General features: G+C 37.4%; 1 long non-coding RNA gene across 1 annotated transcript; it reads right to left on the minus strand.

Moving 5' to 3' along the window:
* Positions 1 to 2,118: 2,118 nt before the first annotated feature.
* Positions 2,119 to 15,658, minus strand: LOC147577477 (uncharacterized). Its single transcript, XR_015255830.1, has 3 exons — positions 15,587 to 15,658; positions 11,116 to 11,211; positions 2,119 to 2,469 (listed from the first exon to the last, which is right to left on the minus strand). It is a non-coding gene; the product is annotated as an uncharacterized LOC147577477 (long non-coding RNA).
* Positions 15,659 to 15,955: the final 297 nt, after the last annotated feature.

The following is a 15,955-nucleotide window of genomic DNA, read 5'->3' on the forward strand; positions in this document are numbered from 1 at the left end:
TTAGCTGATGTCTGTGTAGCCGTAAGCCAGGGAGTATGTATAGTACATTTTCAGAGAAGCAAGAAAAATTTAAAAATTCCCAAATCATACATAATAAATCACAGAAAGGGCCTAATATGAAAAGATTACTTCTTTTCTCCCAATTTCAATATTATATGGTTTGTTCTGTCCCTATATGTAAAAGAACTGGACACCCTAAAGAAATCTGAAACATGAATGTTTATGTTTACTTATTTAGTCCTGTATATGTACCGCCTTTTTCAGTAGGAGGAAAAATAGGCAATTTGTTCATTCTTTTAATAGTTATTGAGTTACTACTCTAGACTATAACCTCTGCCTTTTCTACCTATTGAGTGATTATCCTTCAGTAAGACATCAGGCCTCTCTCGCTAAATTGCATTCATGTCTAGAAATCACAGACAGCTATAAGCTTACCTCCTTTCAATCAACACTAGAATATGCATTTACTTCAGACACTCAGTAGTATGTACATTTTTTAAGGAAATGTCTAGTTGAAGTATACCATGTAATACAGAAAATGTACCACTCTCTTAATTTTCAGAGAGGAAACACATCCATGAAATCATCAAGCAGTTCAGGAAATCAAACAATATGAACACTTCTAAAAGTCTCCTTGTAGTATCACTAGACTCCACCCTCCTTCTGCAAAGGCACATCACTATCTTGACTTGTCCATTTTTTAAATTTCTGAAAACCTGGCTCTTATGTTTACCTGAAACTCACCATCTTGTCATTTACATCCTTAAGCCTGTTAATCACATTTGTTTTAAAATCTCTGATTGATAACTCCAATATCTAGTTCTCCAATGGGTCTTTCTATTGTTTGCTTGTCTTACTTTGGTCATTTGATCCCAAGTCCTGGTATAGTTGATCATTTTTTGTTTTGAGTGTGAAATACTATGTAGGAAAGATTGAAATGATGTTTTGAAGCTTTAGAAGACATTACTTTCCTCCAGATTCAGTTTTTCTTGTTTCTGGAATTGAATTTGAGACTGAGTTTTGATGTTCCTGAAGGCTAGTTTAATTCTGAACTTACTTAAATACACATTTCTTCTCGTGGGTAGGAATAAAGGTCACTTCTTTCTAAACAGTCAGGTAATAAAAGTTGCATGGACTCATATTCTCTTTGACAAATACCAGGAAATATAGCTTTAAGTGTTGTGTTCTAATGAAATCATTCTACCTCTTCTACCTTCCATTTTTGGTGGTGCTGTCATCTGCTTGCTTTTGGTCTGGTTTGGTTTGCTCAGTATTTCTTCTTAGGAATTTTGTAATAACATCTGAATTATCTGGAAAATGGTCCCTCTCCAACTCCCATAGTTCTAGTGGGCATGTTAGTTTCCTAGGACAGCCATCACGAAGTACCAGAGACTGGGTAGCTTAAGACAAGAAAATGTTTTTCTATCATAGTTTAGGACAGAAGTCCAAAATTAAGGGCTTAGCAGTGTTGGGTCTTTTGGGGGGCCTCACAGAGAGAATCTGTTCCACGCTTTTCTCCTACTATTTGCTGGCAAATTGGCACATGGTGAACTCCCTGTGTTTTCACATTGTCTTCCCTTTGTATATGTCTGTCTCCCTGTCTCTCCTTCTCTTCTCATAAGGACACCAGTCATATGGGATTAAGGACCCACCCCACTCTAGTCTGACCACATCTTAACTAAGTTCATGGATGGGAATTCCTGACACTCAAAGCAGAAACAAATAAATCCCTTTATTTGTTTATCTATGAGATTGTTTTCTGCAATTAGAAATTGTTGTTTCTTTGTTTCTTTGTTTTAATGAAAGGATTTTCAATAGAACCAAGCACAGGACAATTTTGAATGTTAGCTGGAAGGCAAGTGGGAGAGAGGGAAATGAGTGTGAATTGAAAATTTTTTCAATATACCTATTGACACAGTTTGAATCATTAGGTCTGTTTCCAGTTTTTTTAATTCATCAAACAATCTAGATATGTACAAATGATAGATTGGTTAAATAAATTAATGAAATTTGCATTCTAAATATTGTGGTGCTATCAAAATTGTAGGGTGGATTTATGTGTACTTACATAGAAAGGGCTCAAATGTTAGGTCAAAAAATAAGCCATGGAACAAGGTGTGTATTTTGATATCATTTATGAAAACCATGCTTGCACACATATGCACCCACATACATACACACTTAGAAATGTATACCAGAGGGTATATCTAAAACTGCTGATACCGGGGGCAAAGAGAAAAGATTTCTAATTTTATCCTTCTATGTATTCTTTCTTCATATATTGCCATATATTCATTTACTACTAGCTTCATTAAAATCAAACAGGTCATCAACACAAAAGGAAATAATCTTGGCAGTGTTTCTTGCCTTCTTTGACAGGTTGTGTTTTCCTTCATTCCCATGTGTTCTCATAGTTGTAGAGACGGTTGGCCTTTGAAAAGCATGTATGTGTGGCACATACATAAGTATCTGCGGGGAATAAGAAGTTATCAGTGGTGAATAAAGAATGCTGAGCTGAGGCTGAAGTGGACAGGAGATCTGCTCCTTAGCCTTAGGCTATTGCTGCCACGGGGCCGTTATGACCCAGCATTGTGATCTTTATATATATTTCTTGATGCACATTTTTCAGTCTGTCTGTAGGATAAATTCCTAGAAGCTGTGCCGCCGAGTCCAAATAAACATACATTTTAGATTCTGATTGATATAACTAAACAGAAGTCAATCACTATTACTGGGTTAGTATTACTAAATGGCTTTCCTCGGATATTTAGGTGAGGTACAGATTCTGGTCGGATCTTGGCGAGGGCTCCCAAAGTATAATGTGGCATTTTTATTTAATAAGAAAATTGGCTTTGCTTGCGTTCTCCCTTAGTGCAAATTTAAACTGCTTGGTGTCAAAAAATAGAGAAAAATGGAATTCGCTTCTCCCTTCTCATCCCCACACACATCAAAGCTGGTACAGCTGTCTCTGAAAAGTAGACATCTTTCACTTACGATGAAGGCAACAATAGAGACAGAACTGAGCCTCTTAGCAACAAATCAGATGCCTCTAGGAGAGCCAAATGGAACAGCACAAGGCCCTGTGCCAAAAATCCGAAGAGGCAGGAAGTGCCTTGGGATGGGCTCCAGCTGCAGCGGAAATGTGAGAAGCCTCAAATGGTTAAAAGGAAATAGTCTGCCAAGGGAGAGACTTGTGTGTTGCAGGAGGTGTTGCTACAAAGAATTTTCTCTAGCTCTTTCTTGTTGAGTTATTTAATACCACGCATATCAGTTTTCTTTGTACTGAATTTCACTGCACGAGGTAGGGAAGGGGTACGGAAGACAGATACTGATTTCACCTCTTCTGCTGATGCTGCCATCTCGTCCTGCCTGTGACATCCCCATGAAAACACCACTGAAGGGTCAATGAGCTGGAAAATGGCTACTTTTATCCTCCAAAATAATATTTCACTGATATCTATGCTTGAAAATTCACACAGTATTTCAAGGATATAGATTTATTATGAAATGTAATTTTTGCTCTGAGGGAAGGCATATACTTTCATTAAAGGAACATTTCATCCAAAGGGCAAATATAAACAGAGATGAATGTATTCATCAGTTTGAAAATCTATATGATGAGGGAAGGGGCAAATAACATTACTCCTGTTAAAGATTCTATATCAGACAAAATGAGAACTAGTATGGTGTGACCTTAGCTGAATATAATCTGTGATGCAATCTAGAATATTCATAACATAGCTTTTATTTGTGAAGTTTCTTTTTTGTATCAATTTTCAAAGCACTGTCACATGCCCTCACTGGCAAGCAATTTATGCCAATTAGTAATCTTGTGAGTTTTGCAAAATAGGTGTTAAATTTGATTCACCCATGTTCCCTCAAGTCCCTTTGTAAAAAGGTCAGAGTCTAAAATTCAATAAGCAATTCTGAGATTACAGACCTGAGAGGTAAAGTACGTTACCCAAGGTCATACTGGTTAGTAACAGAGTAAGACATGCACTTCTGCAGAGCTCAGAGGCACAACCACTGAAGTCCTACTTGCTTTTATCCTCTCTCTCTCTTGAGAGACAACGTGGGCTCTTTGTCATCAGGCTTTTCTCTGGTTCACTGTCAATAACAGACATTATGATTTCAGAGCCGCTCTCCACACTGAGAAACTTTTCTTCGTACTGAACTACTTACTACACTTAGTGTCATGTGGCATTAGTTGTGCAGTTTGGGCTCCATGGAAGGAACATTATTTTCACACTGAAAAGGATAAAATGCACATGAAAAGGCGCAATCAAGTCCAAACACAGGTATAAAGAGAGAATGAAAGAATAGCTATCAGCTTTTAATGAGCTCACACCTCGAAGGCCGAGAAACTTTGGTGTATGAAAAGAGTGCAGGTTGTCGTATACAGGTTGAGTTTCAATTTTGACTTTTACCTTTTTTGCTGTGTGGAATATAATCAAAATACTTCTAGCTATTTTGAGCCTTGGATTCTTCAGTGACAAAGTAGGCATGGTAATAGCTATGTCATAGGGTATTTTTAAAGAGCTAAAATAATGTATGTAAAATGATTATGCTTCTTGGGTGCTTAATACATTTTAGCTATAATTAATGCAGTATGAAATCAACTTAGTGAGATGACTTAGATTGCATGTGATTTCCAGAATATATTCTAATTAATAAGTGATTTATCAGAACTTTGGGGGGAAATAAGTGGGTACTAAGACTTAGCAAGTATTCACTGAAATCAAATCATGATACATTGATCTTAATTTATAAAGAGTGGTGCTAGATCAGGGGTCAGCAGAGTAAAGCCTAGAGGTCAGATCTGGTCTGCAGCCTATTATATGGCCTGAGAACCATGAAAGTTTTTATATTTTTAAATGATTGGAAAAACAGCTTAAAAGATATTTCACTGCCTACGAAAATTATATGAAATTTAAATTGCAGTGTCCATAAATAAAGTTTACTGGAACACAGCCACACTCATTCACTGGCATTAGGTCTAAGACAGCTTTCCATTGGAATGACAGAGCTGACTTAGCCGCAACAGAGATCATATGACCTAGAGGCCTAAAGTATTTACTACCAAGCTTTTTATAGGAAAAGTTTGCAGACCTCATAGTAGAACACTAGGTCAGAGAAAGACCCCAGACACATTATGTCTGTATTTCACCAAGTGTTTAAATCAGCCACCTGTGACAGGGGCAGCTAACTGAGGAACAAACACAAGTGCTGCTCCTCTATATTCTGTACATATTTCTGGAAGGTGCCTGCCCCCTATGATTATATATCCCAGGCTCCCTTCTTCGAGGTGTGTGGCCATGTGAAAAGCTTGGCCAATTAAATATGAGTGAAAATAACATGTATCATTTCCAAGAGAGAGTTTTCAAGAAGCAGGAGTTCCTTCTCCTATGCATTTTACCCAGCAGGTTCTAGGGGATGGCTGAGCCACAAAACATATAGAGCCAGGGGCCCTGGACTGCATGTCAGAAGTGGCAACCTGCCCACCTGAAGCACCTGTTTTGGACTTCTATTTGAGTAAAAAATAAAGTTCTGTTGTATTATCACTGAAACTTGAGGACTTTGCTTATTAGTGTCTCTCTAATTCACTCTTAAAATGTTCTGAAAAAGATAAGGCAATGTGTCTGAATGAAAATACTTACATGCATTTAGTAATGATCATCTGTGCTCAAACAGGGTTGGTTAATCAATCGATGCCAACATGGATGGAAGAGGTGTAACACCTGCATTCTTCCATCCTTGCTCCCACACTAAGAACCAATACTGCAGGACAAAATTAGTAATTTTTAATGTTTTAAGCCTGCCTTTAGAAGAATTCTTTTGGTGCACCTGGGTGGCTCAGTCAGTTAAGCATCTGACTTGATTTTGGCTTAGGTCATGATCTCAAGGTTTCTGGTATCGAGCCCTGCGCAGGGCTCTGTGCTGACAGGGTGGAGCCTACTTGAGATTCTCTCTCTCCCACTCTCTCTGTCCCCTCCCCAGCTCCTGTTCTCTCTATATCAAAAATAAATACATAAACCTTAAAATAATTTTAAAGACGATTCTATAATTATACAGGAGATTGGACTAACAATTCCTCTAATTCTGTCTTTCAGTCCTTGAATTTAATCATTAAATGCTTTCCTGCTTTAATCATGCATGTGTTATTTTGTTTCAAAAATTTAAAGGTCAGTTAGATAAAAAGCAATTCCGTGACTTTGGTTTTCTATAAATTGACGATATACACAGGTCCTAAATATACAATTCAGGGACCTTTGATTAAGTTATTCATTTTGTCATACAGTAAATAAGGTACCCGGGGGAATAGGAAGATATGATGAAGGACTGGTGTACTTGTTAAGATATATCCATCTGCAAGTAAGAAAATACCAACTAACACTGGCTTAAATAATAGAAATAAAGATATTTAATCATTTCACATGAAAGAAGTTTGCACCTGACTGAGACCATGTTAACCAAGAGATCTATGTTGCCATCATACACAATAAGATCAATTAGTAGTTAGGCAATAAGTCATACTGACATCATATAGCTGATAAGATATACTGAGAAGGGCTTATTGTTTCTTTGTTTTTATGGCCAAAAATGTATAATCTAATCATGAGAAAACATCAGATAAACTCACATTGTGGGACATTCTATTAAATAATTGACTAGTACTCTTCCAAAGTGTGAAGGTCATTTAAAAAAATAAATAAATTAGGAAAGATTGAGAAATTATCACAGATTGAAGGAGACTAAAGAGACATAATAACTAAATTCAATGTGGCAATTTGCAGTGCATCCTGAAATAGAAAAGAAGATATTAACAGAATAACTAGAAAAAGCCAAATATAGTCTATAGTATAATTAATAGTATTATACCAGCATTCATTCTTAGTTTTGATAATTGTATTATGGGTATGCAAGATGTTAACATTAGGAGGAGCTGGTTAAGGGCATATGGGAATTATCTGCTATTTTTGTCACTTTTCTGTAAATCTAAAATTATAAATATAAATATAAATATAAATATAAATATAAAAGCCTGGAGTTGGTAATTCCAGATGCAGTAGGGTGATGCAGGAACATCATCAGGAGCTAAAAATTTGTTTCTACTTTCCCATTCTGCCATTTTTCTTTGTTCCCTTTTTTCTCTAGGTCTAGCTGCATACCAGATATTCTCTACCGCAGCTCAGATCGACACATCTCCATCCTGCTCTATTCCTGGGCAGCTAGCCTTCTATAGGGTTACCAACTGCTCTGTGGCTTCTGGTCAGGCAATGCCTGCAGAAGATCAGCATGCAAAAAGAGTGGATTTCTTTTCACTTGGGTCTTTCCACCTCAGGCAAAGGTTTACAAGAGCCTGAGTCCCTCTACCTATGTTCCTGGTGACAGTTACTGTAGGATACCTCTCTCCTAAAGCTATGATTACAGCCCTTTACATATTCTCATAAACACTCCTGTTCCTGGCATTTTCAAGCCCACTCGTAGTAATGGCACCCTGCAATTGTAATCCCCAAGGGCTACCTGTTCCTCATAGTTCTCTTTTATCCTGCTCATACTTTATGAAACTCTCAATGACCACACTTGCATGTGCTGTCTCATTCCTGCTTAAATTCTGATATATCATTGTCACAAAATAGCCCATGCAGTTCCAAGCATCATATATGCTCTCATGTAATTAGAGAGGTGAAAGCATATAGTGCTTTTAGATACACACACACACACACACACACACACACACGCACACACCTGCTATACATGGTTTCAATTCTACCTCTGTCACTTACTGGCTTCATAGTAGGTCTGACACCTAGTGAGTACTCAGTATTCTCCATCTCATTAACAGAGAGTTAATCGTGCTGTTGCTCAGGATAAATGGCTCTAGGGTCATCTTTTACTCACTTTCTTTCCAACCCCATAGCCAGTATGATGATGAATCTTATCAGTTTTGCCTCCAAAATATATCTAGAACCAATCAGTTACTACCCTCTGCACCCTCACAACCCTAACTCACCATGTCTCTTTGGATAATTGCTTTGGTCTCCTGCTTTGACTGCACCTGCCCTCTTTCACACACACAGTGTTATCTCAGGGACAACCAGAGACTTCTTTTCAAATGTAATTTCCATCTTGGGACTCTTCTGCTAGAACTCTCCCACTTAACTCAGAGGTAGAGCCCTACAAGATCTGCCTCCTTCTGTTACTTTCTTCCCTCACCTTATCTGTATTATTTTCTTCCTTAGGCACTGTCAGCCACACAGAGTTCCTTATTTTTGCTGAAACATAGCAAGTTTGCTTCCATCTCAGGGTCTTTGTTTTTTCCTCTACCTGAAACTTTATTCTACCAGCTACTTCCCTAACTCGCTCCCTTGCTCCCTTCACTTCTGTCAGCTCAAATATCAGCCTTTCTTTATGACCCTAAATAAAAGAAAATGAAACAAAACTCCTTTTCCATTATACCGTCAACCCTCCTTATTCTGTTTTTGCATTGTTTTTCTCCATAGAACGTTACCATTACTCACATATATTAGTGTTTTTCCATATGCATACGTGCATATGCACGTACACATATATGTATAACACACATACATTCTTTTTCTCTCATTAGAATATGTTGTCCTTAATGCTATAGATTTTACTCATTATTATATCCCCATTGCCTGGAATGGTAGCTGGTACATAAAATGTACGTAAAATAATTTTAAGTAAGTGAATGTATGAGTATCAGTTAAATGTAAACCTGGAAAAAATGCTTTTTAAAGGTTATTTCCCTCCTGGGATTTGGGGACATCTCTTCATATGAAAGAAGCAAGAGAGAATTTGAACAAAATGACTTCCTCACCCACTGACGAAGCTGCTCAGAAAAGGGAAAGTCACCGCTCATCAAGAATTCCTTCAACATTCCTCTTACAGAGCCAACCTGAATGGAGACTTCCTTAGGCAGCTAGAGACAAGTTTTATGGATACAGTAAATAAATTTTTATTGCTAAGCAAGCCAAAATGTAAGCAGGAATGCTTAATGATACTCTAGCTACCCGGGGAGTGAACTTCCGCCATCCTTCATACATTGCTGACATGTCAACTACAGCACTTCACACTTGACTGAGAAGCTATTAAAACAATTACCAGGTCATTAACAAGGGCTTTTAAGACCAGTTTTGAAACCATACTAGTGAGAAAATTTGCTTTGATAGGCATATTAGACCACAGGGTGGCCTGGATTTGGACAATTTCCAACTGTCCTCTGGCTTCTCTTCTCTTATTCTTCTGATTTCTAGGGACACTCCCAAAGGTAGGTAGATGACTATTTAAAATTTCATTAAAATGGCTTCCATTTATGCCTGAACAAAGGGAAGACAACCACTTGTGCCTGTGGTTCTCAGTATCCAGATTCAGACACAGTTTTCTGTAACCAACTTTGTCCTGCTTACTCCCCTCGGAGCTTGAGGCCTTCTCTCACCCCCAACACCCAAGTTCACCGGCTCATGTGGCCTATAGCTGTCCTAAAGCTTCCACAGAAGCAGCTCACCCTCCCCTTGCTTCCCGATGCCACGCGGTACTTTCAAATAACCCTCTCTCCACTGGAGGCAAGATTTCTACCCCTTCTCTTCTCACAAGGTATAGAGAAGAACACGCACCCGTCCTGGTCATAATAATTTACATAGATTATAAGTTACAGACATGCCTAACCAAATAAATATATGTTTGTATTTTAAAGAGGAGCCTAACACAAATGGATTAAGTGCTGTTTAACTTGTTAGCTCTGAGGAAAATAGTACTGTTCTATTTTATTGAGGGAAAAATTAAAGATCACAATGAATGATACAGAGACCAGTTAGGAAGGTCTTAACTAACTCTCTCTTAATTTATGATTACATGAAAAACTAAGCAATAACTATCATTACCAGATGTCATTTTTTTGACCTTCCCTTTCTCCCTAGGGTGGGGTTCTTTATAAATAGGCCAGACATATAGAGATAGAGAGATGAATATGCATGCCAAAGAGATTAGATCTCATGTAGCTGAAATCTGACAGCTAAACCAGGTAGCCATTCTAGGGGGGTATTCTGACCCTTTAACACTTTCCACAGGACATTCTGTAGCAACTTTATTGCTTATTTGGGACACTGATGAGGAGTGTCTTCTTACTCATTTATGGCAACATTAAACAGTTGGTCAATGTGATTTCTAAACAAAGAAATTCCTAAAGCAGAGGATGTACAGATATTACATGTTCTCTCTTACTGCAGACACCTAGCCTATCTCAGAAAGAAAACTGAAATTTTGTAGAACTTCACTTAATAAGCTCTAGTCAAAGTCTGTTACTAATATGGAGACTCAGGCCTCTTTGGGGGCTTTTCCATAGACTCTTGCAGAACAAGTAACAAGTATACTTTTTGATTAGGAAAGTCTCTCTCTTTTTTCACATCAATTTTACTGCCAGCACATCTCCTCCCACAGAAAATAACTGAGTAGAGATCAGATCTTGATATTCTACTCATAGAGTCTGGCTGCAATCAATTGCAACTCTTATGGGAAGTAATCCTGCTGTCAGTTTTGTTTCATTTATTTCTTAGACTACCTAAGAGACCTATTTCAGTACTTAGAAAAATACAGATTGTTTCAGGTCTTCATGCTGTTCAAAGTAAATTACTAATAATAGCAAAATAATGGTTGGTCCCTTAATTTTAGTAATTGTTTACAATAATTAATGAAAATTCTATCATCTTCAGATAAGAGTGTTGCAGTTTGAGAATCCAAATTTTTTTCTAGACGTGAACAAAAGAGACATCCTAAAGTCCTTCTAGTACATACGCTTTGTTATCTTACAAATCACATAATTAGTTACCACATGTTTATTTTTTCTCATGTGACAAAATAGGTCGTATTATCTGTTGCTATATAAAAAAAATACCTCATGATTTAATGCCTTTAAACAAGAATAAACATCTCTTGTGTCATGGTTTCTGTGGATCAGGAATCTGGGAGGAGTCTGATGGGCTCCTCTGTCTTGGGGTCTCTCTTACAGGGTTGCAATCAGGGTGTTGTGGGGGCTACAGCCATCTGAAGGCTTCAGTAGGCAAGGGAGATCTAGATCCAAGATGTCTGACTCACATAGTTGGCAAGTTGGTGCTGGCTGTTTGCAGGAAGACTTAGCTCTCCACGGTATGGACGGCTCCACTGGACATCTTGAGTAGCCTCCTCATATACCTGTTGCATTTACCCAGAACAAATGGTCCAAGAGACAAGAGGGCAGAAATGACAATGTGCTTGATGACCCAAGCTTAGAAATCACACACTTTTGCTCTACCAGTCACACACACAAACTCCGGCTCAGGTGGGAAGGAGTACACTAACTAGGGTATGAATCATTGGCAATCGTCCTGGAGATTGGCTGCCAGATAGCTATAAGCTGAATAATAACTAGCACCAAGTAGACACCCAATAAATACTAGTTGAATGATTTTTCTTTTTTAATAAAGTAGGAGAATGAGAAGCAGAAAGTGGAATGTCCAGAAGGAACCACAATGCTTGAATAAGCACCACATGCCCTGTTGTCTACACTGTTCTGTAAACAAATGAGAAAACTTCATTCTAAATTATTCACATAGGACCTTATTTTTATTTCTGCTTTGTAATAAATATTTTTAAAGTGAACAGTTAGGTAAAGTATAACAATTTAAATAAGTCTCTTAAGATACCCAAATATTATAATTTTGTAGTTTCCTCATCTGGGTTTGACAAAGTTACAGCAGGGAACTGCTGAACTTAAACCAGTTTTCAAATGGTTATCATAATTCTTTTAAAAATTATGTACAAATGGGGTTCTACATTGTTTTAGTACCCTTCCATAAGGAGTTCAGTGAGAATAATGTGCATAAAATTCACAATCCTGATTATCCCATTGTAACCTATATAAATTCTCCAATTTCATCCTTTTAAAATAAAGAAACAATAAAAAAACAAATAACATTAAAAAAATTTTTAAATGTGACTAACACTTGTAAATAAAAGATACACATTTTCCTTCCCTTAACCACTCCTTTTCCAAAAGATCAATGGGGTTCTCCACCGGAAGAGGGAAAATGATTTTTGAAACCAAGTCTGCTTCATCATTTCCTCTTCAAGTCCTTTTGTCCTTGGAATTAGTAGAATAAGGTGGAAGTTCTCTTAGAAGTCATCGGTGCACATAAGTCTTTGGCTTGAAAGTTTCGAAAATTTTCTGAGAGGGAAAAAGTTCTCAACACACTAAGAGCCAACTTTGTTCCTTTGAAAATTAAACGTAATTACTTCACTTGGAAGATTATTTCACAATTCAGTAGATTCACTTCCAGGAAAATTGTCTTGGTGTCAGGCCTGCTTTAGTTTCTTTTTTTCTCTTTATACTAGACTTTCAGTAGCTCTCCTTTATTTTGTGAGGCACCCTGCGGGGCATGGGAATGCTTTGCAAATTAAACACTATTTGAGTAAATTCAACATGGAAATGAAGGCCTTTATACCAGAAATTATATTTAGCCTCTGCTATTCTCCTTTGTGTCAAGGATGATGGTCAATTTCAGCATAGATATTCATATTTACTATAAAAGTGGTGCTAATAATCTAATATTGCAAGTGTTTTTGTGAGAGAGTACTTATGTATATGGATTAGTAGCACTGCACTGTTCCGTTTCATGGTACACTTTTTTTTTTTCTGTCCTCTGTGTTTCATCAACGTCCTGAAACAGTCAGTAACTAGACTCTACGCTGCTTCTTTTGGTTCTTTTGTTCTCTCCTCATAAATCATTCTCTCCAGCCCTTAAAAGATTTGTTTTTCATCTTAACTCATTCCAAATTTGTTTGTCTCTTTTAGTATGTTTTCTTGTTTTAAATCATGAGGTGGGAAGCCTTCATTGTACTTTTATAATTTTTTTTAATATTAATTTATTGTGAGAGAGTAAGTGTGAGCGGGGAAGGGGCAGAGAGAGAGGAGGATCCAGGGTCGAAAGCAGGTTCAGTGCTAACAGACGCAAGCTCGATGCGGGGCTCGATCATGACCTGAGCTGAAGTAGGATGTTCCACTGACTGAGCCACCCAGGTGCCCTGGCTGTACTTTTAGTGCTTCATTAGTAAACTTGAATGGTTTTGGCTGCTTGACTGATGGATATAGGTACAAGTATATAAATATAGATAGATGATAGATACAGATAGATTTAGATATGGACATAGGTACAGATAGAGATAGAGATAGAGATAGATAGAGAGATAGAGATATGTAGATAGATATGCAGAGAAGAAGCACTGTATAATATAGCAGAAAGAGCAGAGGACTACATAGTAGGAATCTTAGTTCTAGGCTTTGCTGTTATACTTGCCTGCTATGGGTAATTGAGGAAATCAGTAACCACTCTGGTCTGCCTTGTCTTCATTTATTCCCTCATTCATTCAAGAAGCACATATTATGTACTTGGGGATACAGTCATTAATATAGGCTAGGTTTTCCCTTTTTTAGAACTAAAGTGTAGTGAAGATTGACAAATTATAAACAAGTAAGCAAAGAATTCAGAGTCTTTAGATTTGGTAATTGCTTTTAATGAATTCATGTAGTAATTTGTTAGAAAATGACAGAAGTAAGAAGGGGGGCTGTATTTAAATAGAGAGACAGGAAAGCCTCTGCCTAAGAAGGCATTATTGGAGTAAAAAGGACCCAGGTATGAGACAAATCAGGGGAAGTGTAGAAAGAGCAGATCAGAAAATGTAATTTTAGGTGCTTTTGTTATTTTAGGTTGTAATTTTATTTATATAAGTACCTCTCTGTCAAGGCACCCTTGAACCCTTTCTTTAAAGAAACTTTTTAAAAAAGTTTTCTGATCATCCCACCCCTACATCTCTGTTTAAAAGACATAGATGGTGTCCACATCCTTAGACCTAAAAAATGAACTCTGAGAGGATTCAAATTCGCGTTCCCCTGGAGTGAACTGCTTCACCATTACTGGATAAGAAATATTAGATTCTCCAAAGCAATCTTGTAGATTTCTTTGGGATTTCCATGTGGTTTCACTTCTCAACTTCCTACTGCTGAGGCCATTTTTTTTTCCTCTATGTAGCTCTTTCATAAATTTCCAAGTTAAGAGAATAGTTTGTTAATTTTGACTTGTTAAGGGAAAGTATATGTTTAAGAGTTATTACGGGGCGCCTGGGTGGCGCAGTCGGTTAAGCGTCCGACTTCAGCCAGGTCACGATCTCGCGGTCCGTGAGTTCGAGCCCCGCGTCAGGCTCTGGGCTGATGGCTCAGAGCCTGGAGCCTGTTTCCGATTCTGTGTCTCCCTCTCTCTCTGCCCCTCCCCTGTTCATGCTCTGTCTCTCTCTGTCCCAAAAATAAATAAATGTTGAAAAAAAAAATTAAAAAAAAAAAAGTTATTAAAAGTTCAAGATTTGGCCGCCTGGTGGCTTAGTTGGTTGAATGTCAGACTCTCAATTTTGGCTCAGGTCATGATGCCAGGGTCGTGGGATTGAGTCCTGTCTCAGGCTCTGTGCTGAGCATGGAACCTGCTTAAGATTCTCCCTTTCTCTCCCTCTCCCTCCTTCTCTCTTTCTCTTTCTCTCTCTCTCCCTCTGCCCCTCTCTCCTGCTCGCATGCTCTCCCTATATATAAAAAATAAAATAAAATAAAATAAAATAAAATAAAATAAAATAAAATAGAAGTTCAAGATCTGATTTTGACTCCACCAGTAAATAGAACTTAGTAAGAACTTGGGCAAGATCTTGGACAAATCATTGCAATTATTGAGGCCTCAGTTTCTTTATGTATAGAATGCAAACATTGAACTAGATCGGCTAGTTGTGAAAAATTTTAATTCCATTTTCAAAGGAAATCTTTCACGGAATGCCAGTGCTTTAGTCAGTTATCATTTATTTTGTAAATGATAGAAACTAACTTACGAAAAAGGAATTTATTATAAGAATGTAAGGTGGTGGTGACCACAGTGTTAGAATTATGGCTGATTCTAATAGGGACTATTAGACTGGGCACTATTCCCTCAGTAAATTTGCGACAGAATAATTTTTATACATTAGCACTTGAGAAAGACCCTTTCATAATACATTACCTAAGAAAATGATGTGTGTAAAAGCCCAACGGTCCATTTTCTTCCTCCCTTTTCCCTTTCTGAACAAGGACGAGGTAATTCTACTATTGACCAAAGAGCAATGTTCACATGTTCTACCTGTCAAAACCATGCTCTAACCAAACTTATCAAATGCCTCTGTTCATTCCCCCCACTACCTTGTCACATAATTAGTATTATATGCCAAAATTCCAGTGAGTTGGCATCAAGTGAACACCTAATTGCTTGGCATGGTATATGTGTAAAAACAATCTGCAGGGTGAAGTATGAATAAGTCCTCCTTGAAGAGACCTCATGAAGACATTAGTATAGCAGGCCAAGGAAAACAAAATGATACCAGCGTTTCACTATTCTGACTAGAACATTTCCTAAAATATTCCTGGAAATGTAATAAATGTATCCTTCTTAAGGGTTAAACACTTTTTTTTTTCAAATTACCTTTAATTTTATAGTCAATCTCCACTGAAATAATATTTGCTTACCATTAGTGAGTCCAGTAAGAGCTGCTCAAAATGCAATTTTCTCCCTGGGGCCACTCTGTTCCATGTTTATTGTTACATCTTATCATGTCCTCCAAAAAATAAAAATAGAAACTGCTTACTGGCAGTCATGACAGATGAATTCACCATTCCTTGCCAGTAATCATGAAATACTTTGCACATGAGATTTCTTCAAAGTAATATCTTTTTTGGCTGTTTGAACCTTTTTAAAAAATCTATCTATTTTTTTATTCTCACAGAATTACTTTGCGTCCAGCAGATAGCAAATTTTAGCATATCGATTTTATAAGTAAGCTGATAAAAGTTAATTGATTTGCCCAGGACCACATGGCATGGTTGGGACTGAGATTA

This window comes from Puma concolor, chromosome C2 (assembly GCF_028749965.1).
Source record: "Puma concolor isolate L17-30 chromosome C2, mPumCon1.1.hap2, whole genome shotgun sequence".
In the NCBI taxonomy this organism is placed as follows: domain Eukaryota; kingdom Metazoa; phylum Chordata; class Mammalia; order Carnivora; family Felidae; genus Puma; species Puma concolor.